Here is an 8,313-nt window from a genome sequence, read left to right on the forward strand (position 1 = left end):
TTTTCCTGAGATTTCAAATCCTCTTATCAGAATTTTTTGAGAAATCGATTTCCATCCTTTTCTTAAGAAATATTTTCCAACTCCAAAAATATTTTCTGAGCATACATCATATTTTTCCAAATTGCATTCTACAAAATCTCATAGCACAAGCCTGAGTTCTCTGTGCATTTAGGATAGAACACAATTTCGATGATTTAACTAAGTCAAGCACATTTTGGTCCTTGGTTTGATTACCCCTGTTGAAGGCGGCAAAAATGGTCAAACCTCGTACCGACAGGTCGAGCCCCATTCCATGGATTTTTCTGCTATTTTTAAAACGGATGCGAGTATTTCAAAACAATTTCCAAAACTCTGGTCAAGTTTGACTCGCAAGAGCAATTTTCCTCTTTCTCTCCTGCAGGGAAGGGAAGAGGCAAAATTTTTTGCGACGATAACAGTCTCCCAATTTTCCCACAAATATTTCAAAATGGAGGCATGTAATTTTTTTTTAAATCTTTTCAAAATTTAAGGTCAAGTAAGACCTTCGCAAAAGAGTTTCTCTCTCTCTTCTTTTCTGTCTTTTATTTTTCTCCCTTCAAAAAGAAGGAAATAAATGTTAGAAAGGAAAAGAGAAGAAAGAGAGAGAAATACCAAGAGATTTTTTTTTTTTGCGATGATCACAGATTTGGCGACCGAGATGAGACTCATCTTTGTCCGGTTGAATTTTTGCCTTTTTGCTTTGCTTTGATATTATCTAAGTCTTTATTCTACAAATGTCAGCTTCATTTCCATGCAAACCTTAGGAGCCTAGACTTTACCCTAGCTGACATCATTGCATATAGGATCTAAGTATGGTTTGGTAGGACCATATTGAGGAGATTATTCCATGTTCACATTAGACTTAGGTTTGAAATACAACTCTCCTCAATATTAGGGATTGAATGCAAACAATGTATGCAAGTGTATGCTTCTTTTCATTTAAATTCTATCTCTTTAAGACTTGCATTAGAGACATCTGATTTCTTGCATGTTGAACATGTTTTTGAAAACTTCTCTACTTATATTGTCCCGATCTTCATGTTGCTGGGTTGTTTCACTGAACCATAGTTTGGGAGAGAGCCTCACAACTGAACCACTTATTTGGGTTCGCACCCCCTACCACGTACCTAAGGGCCCTAGTCCGAGGTATATCAGCAGGTGCTGAAGGATGTTGGGAAGCCATTACCTTAGAACCGGAGAAATAATTCTTATGCCACGTACTTCAAGCTTAGGCTTGAGTATATCGGCGTATCTTGATTGGAATCAGATGATTTGAACCTTAGTGTTAGGATTAAGGTCCTATAAGCCTTTTCAAATATTGCATTTAGAGTCAGCTTCTAAGGAGTGCTATTCTGTGCATCATTGCTTGTATAATTTGATTCTTTTGTAGATATTATCTTGAAAAATCTTATTCTTCAAAACCCTTGATGTTTATTTCATAATTTTTTTTTATTTTCTCAAAATCCAGGATTGTATATTTCTCATTCTTTATTCTTTCATAAATTTTTAAAACCCTGGACATTCTTTCAAGTCTTCCTCTATCTTTCAAAAGTCGTGGTGTATTTTCCCTTTTCTTTTCTGATTTATTCAATTCTCTTTGATCCTGCCTGCAATTTTTCAAAATATTCAGGTCTTGTCATCCATCTTCAAAATACTCTTCTTTGTATATTTTGCCTTCTTCGTATAAAATTCCTTCTATCAAGAGGTCTCTTTTCGAAACTTTTAAACTTTTCTTTTTCCGTACACACAATGCATAGAGGAATTACCAACTCAAGGGACCAAAACAACGAGCATTCTGCTAAAGATAGGCACTCTGCTAGCCCAAAAATTGGTGAGAAAATATAGAAGTTCGATTGAGTCTCATATACCCAAAGGCGAAAATTCATCCAGTCGAATCCAACGTGCATTCTTTGCATGTAGAAGGCAAATGTCATGCTCCACCTGTGAGCCTAACACACAATTGGTAAATTTTTTTAGCTTATCCATGTTCTCTTAGTCAACTGAATAACAACCTTAAACTTTTGCTTACCATCGACAAGATGATGCATACCACCCTGCCAACATCTTTCTTTTGTGCTCAATCAACAACACTTCAGTTGCGTAAATTTATGTAACCAGGATAAACCATCATTGTCCCCTTCAGTGTCACACTCAATAAACAACAAGGTCTCCATGAATCTTTCTGCTTTGATACTAATTTGACATGAAAATAGATTTTTTTACAAACCTGCGATGCGTCAAACTGCCTAATCTAACCAGCCTAACGACCTAAGGCCATGTACCAACAATTTTTCATGTGTTGAATCATTTCATTGGCCCTACACACCACCTCGTGCGCAACTGCCTAGCAGAAGTTGATCAAACACATCTCTAAATGTGTATCCTATCTAGTATATACCACCTCATGCATAGTTGTCACATACCAATTATTACTTCTGAAAAGGGCACAAACTTGCCTTAGCCTTGCATGCCATGAAGCATATCGTCACTCCATGCGCACGCTAGAGCGAAATCTCGCCATTGAAGGAACAAGACCTTGCAGCCTCAGTCCAAAGACCAGTTGATGATTGAACACCGTAGGAAAGAGCACCACCCATACTCATTCACCGGTACGTAAGCATTCACTTGCCTAGCTCCGAGTCACCATACTCGATTGGAATCACCTAAGGTGATCTCCAGAAGAATTAACCCTAACACATATGCAGCCTCGTGCATCCAAACGCTACCCGTGAAAAACTCCTGCAAGCCGAGATGTCTTTAACCAAATCTCCAAAGGCAACATCCTCTTATCCGATGTCATTGCTAACCAAACAATGCTCCACGTCTGTGCCGCCATACATCAATACACTAACGACGATATTGTTGTCTATCGTGTGTTGTGTTATCACCGCATGTCACCGATCAAACCAACGCATACCGTGCGTTCTTACACTCGATGCATTTTTTTACTCAGTAAAGCTCTGCACTGTATGTACCTCACTCTGAAGGCTCGATCCGGGACAACATCAATCCATGAGGATATAAGGCAAAATCAAAAGTTATCCAATCATGATAGTGATTGGCACTAACTTCACACACAATTTCTTATGAGCACAAACGGTCAAATGAGTGAGAAAAAACTTAAATGCCAAAGCAAATGTTAGAGTCTGGTGGTAGATAACTAAAACCAAAACTTTACTATGGATGCATATCCGCTCTCTATGAAGGGGGTGGACTTGGTCTTCGATATTGCAAACCCTTGTATTCAACCGTGGGACTTCAAAGCCATGAGGATAAACTTGGAATATGAGGGTAGAAAAGTTGAGATCAGTGTCTCTATGGCAACTCCTCTCCAAAAGGCCAAAATCATGCAAATGAAAAAGGTGACTAGGCAAAGCTCCCAAATCTTCACTCTACACGCTGTCAAGGGACCACCAGAATGTGAAGAACCCTTAGCTTCATATTTGGCAAGACTACTTGATTCTTACAAAGAGGTCTTTAGGGAGCCTAAAAAGCCTTCTCCTAAAAGGACTCAAGAACATTAATTCTCTTACCTGTCCAGACCGCAACCAATGTAAGATCTTACAGGTACGCCCAAGTGCAAAAAGGTGAAATTGAGAAACAAGTTAAAAACATGCTTCAATCCTGTTCCTAAAAACACGTGATTTACTTAATGAGGACCTAAAAATGCACATTCATTCTTTTTAGGGCATGCATACAAGGGCACCATGTGATCATGTCATGTCCTTGCAACTGGGTGCCTTCGCGAGGCTCACACAGTAATAACCATTTAAGGTCTGCACCGTGCGTGGGCACGCTCCTTCTCTGCGTTTTCCAGTCCTTCCAATTCCAGTGCATTATTAGAGAGAGAAAGGATAAAAAAGCTTCATCACTATCTAAGGCTTCTTCCTTTTAGAAGGGCGTGTATCTTCTTGTCTTCTTTTGGTTGTGAGCCAAATTGGATCCTACTCCCCAACCAAGGAAGAAAAAAAAAATGAAAGCATAATCAAGATCCAATAGGACAAGAATTGTTGTTCTGACCAACGGGCTCCGTCCATATGCAGTTTATGATCTAAGAAACTTGCATGGATCAGGAAACCCTAAAGCTAGAAGTTTTTTAATACATGGGGCTACGTGAGTACCTTAATAAGCAGATCAAGAGGTTGGCTGCACTAGAGGAAATTTCAGTTTTACTGGTGCAGTGTTTGTGCCAGTAAAACCCTTCATTAGCCTCATAACTGTCCCAATAAAAGTGTTGTCGGTAAAGCTTTTACTAGCGCAATTTACATTTTATCAGTAAATTACACTTTCACTGGTGCAGCTTTTGTGCCAGCGAAACCTTTTTACTAGCATAATATAAGAGCCAATAAAATCCTTTCACTGGTACAATAAAATCTTCCACCAGGAAAATACCTTTACTGGTGCTACCAGTAAAAGACTTTAAGGTAGCGTTGATTATTTGTCAAGAGGTCATAGGTCATTGTGATATGAGGAAGCCATAACAGATAACATGCCCAACTTGTCCATAGAAATAAAAAACTATTTTTCACCGATTTGTTGCTTTACAAAAAGAAAATGCAAAGAAAATAAAGAAGACGGTATCTCAAAGAAGAGACAATATGCCAGCCATATCCAAAGAGTTGATTGATGGATAATTGTAGCTTGTACGGTCCCCCTTACTTTGTAAAAGAGTATGACTGAATATGCCATCAAAAACAGCTTTCATCATATGCGTCCTGCATTCAATCCTAGCCATCTTCTTTCAAAAAAAAAAAATCTTCACATTTTCACTTGGAACCATGATTGGTTTTAGCCATCCACACATCCACTTGCATCAGTTAACGCTTAGGATCCACATGTGTTCCTCTATCTCATATGTCAGAGGAGGACACTCTTTTTGAGCAATTATGCATTTTTAAGCATGCTTTGTATTTTTTTCTTTTAAAAATATCTAAAAGGAGTGCCACACAAGGGCTTCTCAAGAAGTCACCAATTCTAGTATTATTCTCATCAAAGCATAATCTACTTGGGAGTTTTGTGGGGATTCAATGTATCAGTGTTTTGTCTAAGCATATGTCTTATAATTGGGCAAACTGAAAAATGGTTTGAGTTAATAATCCTGACTAGGAGCAAAGTATGAAGGTGAGAAAGCTAGGTGAATCATATGCTACACAGGGTTTGGACCATATATACTTGTCAAGGTAAGAATTGGGTGGCAGAAGCAATAAATTAAAAAAAAAAGTGTTTTTTAGTATATCTTGAAGCTTTTTGCTTTAAAAAAATCTATTACATATAAATTTTACAATAAAAGAAACATCTTAGAAAAAAAACACAATTTTTTAAATATAGAATGTATTTCCAGCATCAACAAAAAATTACAATTTTATGTTGGAGGAAGTGAGATTCAACTACAATTTTTGGGCTTGAATAGAGTATGGTTTCAAGCTTCAAAGTGAGTTTTAGACTCTGTCTGGGAGGCCTAGTTGGGAGCGGCAATATTCATGGAATCCCAGTCATCTCTGTAAATCGGATGATGGTTTGGGAGAAGAGATGGATATCAAAATGGCATCGGGGAGGGGCAATGACATTATAAATAAGGGTGTCAATGGGTCACATTTGACTTGGACCCGACCCATACCAAATCCTATAAGGTCAGGGTTTGGTGATAAATAAGGAGGTCTGATTAGAATCTGGATCAAACTCAAAGGTTTCGATTAATTTATGGAACTAGGTATGGTTTGTGAAATTTCATACCAGAACAGCGCCTGACCCAAATTGCAATTAAGTTCCACAATATTTCAACGTAGAAAAGATAAAAGAAATATTATGTTACCGGGTCTGGTTCGTGTAATCTATATAGGATCCAGGTATGGTTTCCCTTATGATAGGTGTGATTAGATTTGAGTCCAAACCTGGTACCACCATCACAAATCAAATCTGGGTTTGGTCTCATATGGACTGAACCAAACCCCACCGGTTGACATCCGTAGTTATAAATGGACCGACTTCAACAATGTCCTCATGAGGATGATGCTGTAAAATTTGCCGATTTCATCTCCCCTGTTCATGCATTCATACGGTAAATAGGTTATAAATGGGCCCATTTCAACAATGGATTTATAGAAAGTGAGTTTTTTTAAAAGCTTCTGGTATCTAGGCTTAGACCAAACATGCATTCATGCGCCCAGCATGGAGTCCGAGTGTGTGTACGTGTGTTGTGAAGAAAGCATTCACGCGCATTATGGCATCAGTATGCATCTTTTGTGTGGACCTAATTTGGTTAATTAGTATAGACACTGCACATCCTAAAGCAATGTTGCCATGGAATGGCGTTTATGTAATTATTTGTTATAAAACGTCCACTTTTTTCTCATTATTAAATTACAGTTTTGCCCATGAAAGATGTCATCTTTCCTATAAGTAGGGGTGTAAGGGAGGGGGTGTTCTCCATAGAAAACAATGGCGTCCTCCAAGAGCAGTAGAAGCCTTCTCCCTGCCTGCCTTCTGCTCGCCTTGCTTCTACTGGCCTTCGGTACACACCTCTCTCTCTCTCTCTCTCTCTCTCTCTCTCTCTCTCTCTCTCTCTCTTTTAGACTGAATTGATTCTTTAACCATAACTGTCTCACAATTAGAATCCCAGGAGCCTCAAATTGGTAGGATCGTAACTCATGAAAAGCACAAAACTTGTGTATTGAAATGATTTGAAATATATTAAACATATATTAAAATATAATAAAGATTGGGATGTAAACGGCTACACCTAAGGAGGAGGAATATTTATCCCTCACTGCACACATTCCCGATCCAGAATTCCAACACATTCGCCAGTAAACAACTATTTTCCTTGTGAAACTGATCAAAGAAGGGAACATTGATTCTTCAACGATGCCACTGTTCTCAAAGATATAGTGTAAAATAGTGTGCAACATAATTGGCTTCTTATTAAAATACAAGTATCTAGATTACTTTGAAGGCATTGGCAACATCTAATTCTTTTCTAAGCTAATTGAACAGGGCGTGTGGAAAAGGTCGAGGCAGCGACCTGTCCAAAACTAAGTGGGAAATTCAGCGGTCTGTGCTTCAGTAGCAGCAAGTGTGCAAACATCTGCCGGAGTGAAGGCTTCCCTAGCGGAGAATGCGGGGGCGTCTTTAGATGCTTTTGTGATAAGCCATGCCCAGTTAAAAACTAGCAGCTCTTCTTCTAACTATGGTAGCCTTTTGGGCATGGAATAAATGGAACTTGGGGGAGTCGTCATACTTCATTGGCATCCTGCTTCTGCTTTTGTCAATGTTTTTACTTTTCGTTGTGCTTTTTATGTGAGAAATAAAATGATGGCAGTGTTGTGAGATGATGTACGCCTTAGAGTTATTAAACTAAATATGTCCTTCATAATATGAGTATGGAATTTTTTTTTTTGGATAATTAACGAGAAGAAACCATTATTATGGTTCAGACCATAGTTACCAGAAAATTAAATGGATATGAGAAGCAATGCGTGAAGTGGAAGGATGGAAGCTAGTGTTAAAAAAGTGTATGAAATGAGAAGCTAGATATAGTTACGAAGCAATTATGCAAGTGTACAAAAAATGAAAAAAAACACAGAGAAAGCAATATGAAGCTATGAAGCACAGATGAAAGTAAATAATAGATGACATGAATACAGATATATAAACGGATATAAAAACCAACATGCATGTTCGTTATTCGAAATCATAATTATTTTTATATAGAAAATATAAGTGAGGGAAGAGTGAGTAGGAAGTGACTAGAAGGGAGAGGGCAACATTAAGGGTGCATTTGTGTCACGGAAGAGAGCTCCACTGGAAGCGTTATTGTGGAACTCTCTTTTACGGAAATCAAGTCCAACCCCCCCTCACTGGAAGGGTTGCTGCGGTTGCAATTTAAATCATCAAACGCATACATCATTTTTTTTTTCATCACACATCCGACCCAAGAACCGGCTATGCTAGGAAAATAATACAACTCTATTGTCATAGATTTTCGCATGTGATCAGACCTATAAAACTCATGCAGGACAGTTCTATGTACATAACAGAAAAAATGCAGTCCATGAAAGAAATATAAACATTATTAATAACGAATTGATCACCATTTTATTTGTAAAAAAAATCGCATAGGAGGTGTTTAATTTGTGGCCTCCTGCACGGAAGAAGGTTTCTCTGTTTGCATAACCATCGTGGGCTTTATGAACATGCATGGAATACCGTGCATTTTCGCAGAAACCTTTCGGGGCCCTAAGAAAGTGAAAGAAAATCGATTTGGAAAACAAAGAAGAAACAAGTTTCCCACTAAAG

General features: G+C 38.2%; 1 long non-coding RNA gene across 1 annotated transcript; it reads left to right on the top strand.

The window, feature by feature from the left end:
* The first annotated feature begins 6,428 nt into the window (after positions 1-6,428).
* LOC149817902 (uncharacterized) lies at positions 6,429-7,392 on the top strand. Its single transcript, XR_016427034.1, has 2 exons — positions 6,429-6,529; positions 7,012-7,392. It is a non-coding gene; the product is annotated as an uncharacterized LOC149817902 (long non-coding RNA).
* The last annotated feature ends 921 nt before the right edge of the window (positions 7,393-8,313 follow it).

This window comes from Nuphar pumila, chromosome 13, assembly GCF_984573655.1.
Source record: "Nuphar pumila chromosome 13, dmNupPumi1.hap1.1, whole genome shotgun sequence".
Classification (NCBI taxonomy): domain Eukaryota; kingdom Viridiplantae; phylum Streptophyta; class Magnoliopsida; order Nymphaeales; family Nymphaeaceae; genus Nuphar; species Nuphar pumila.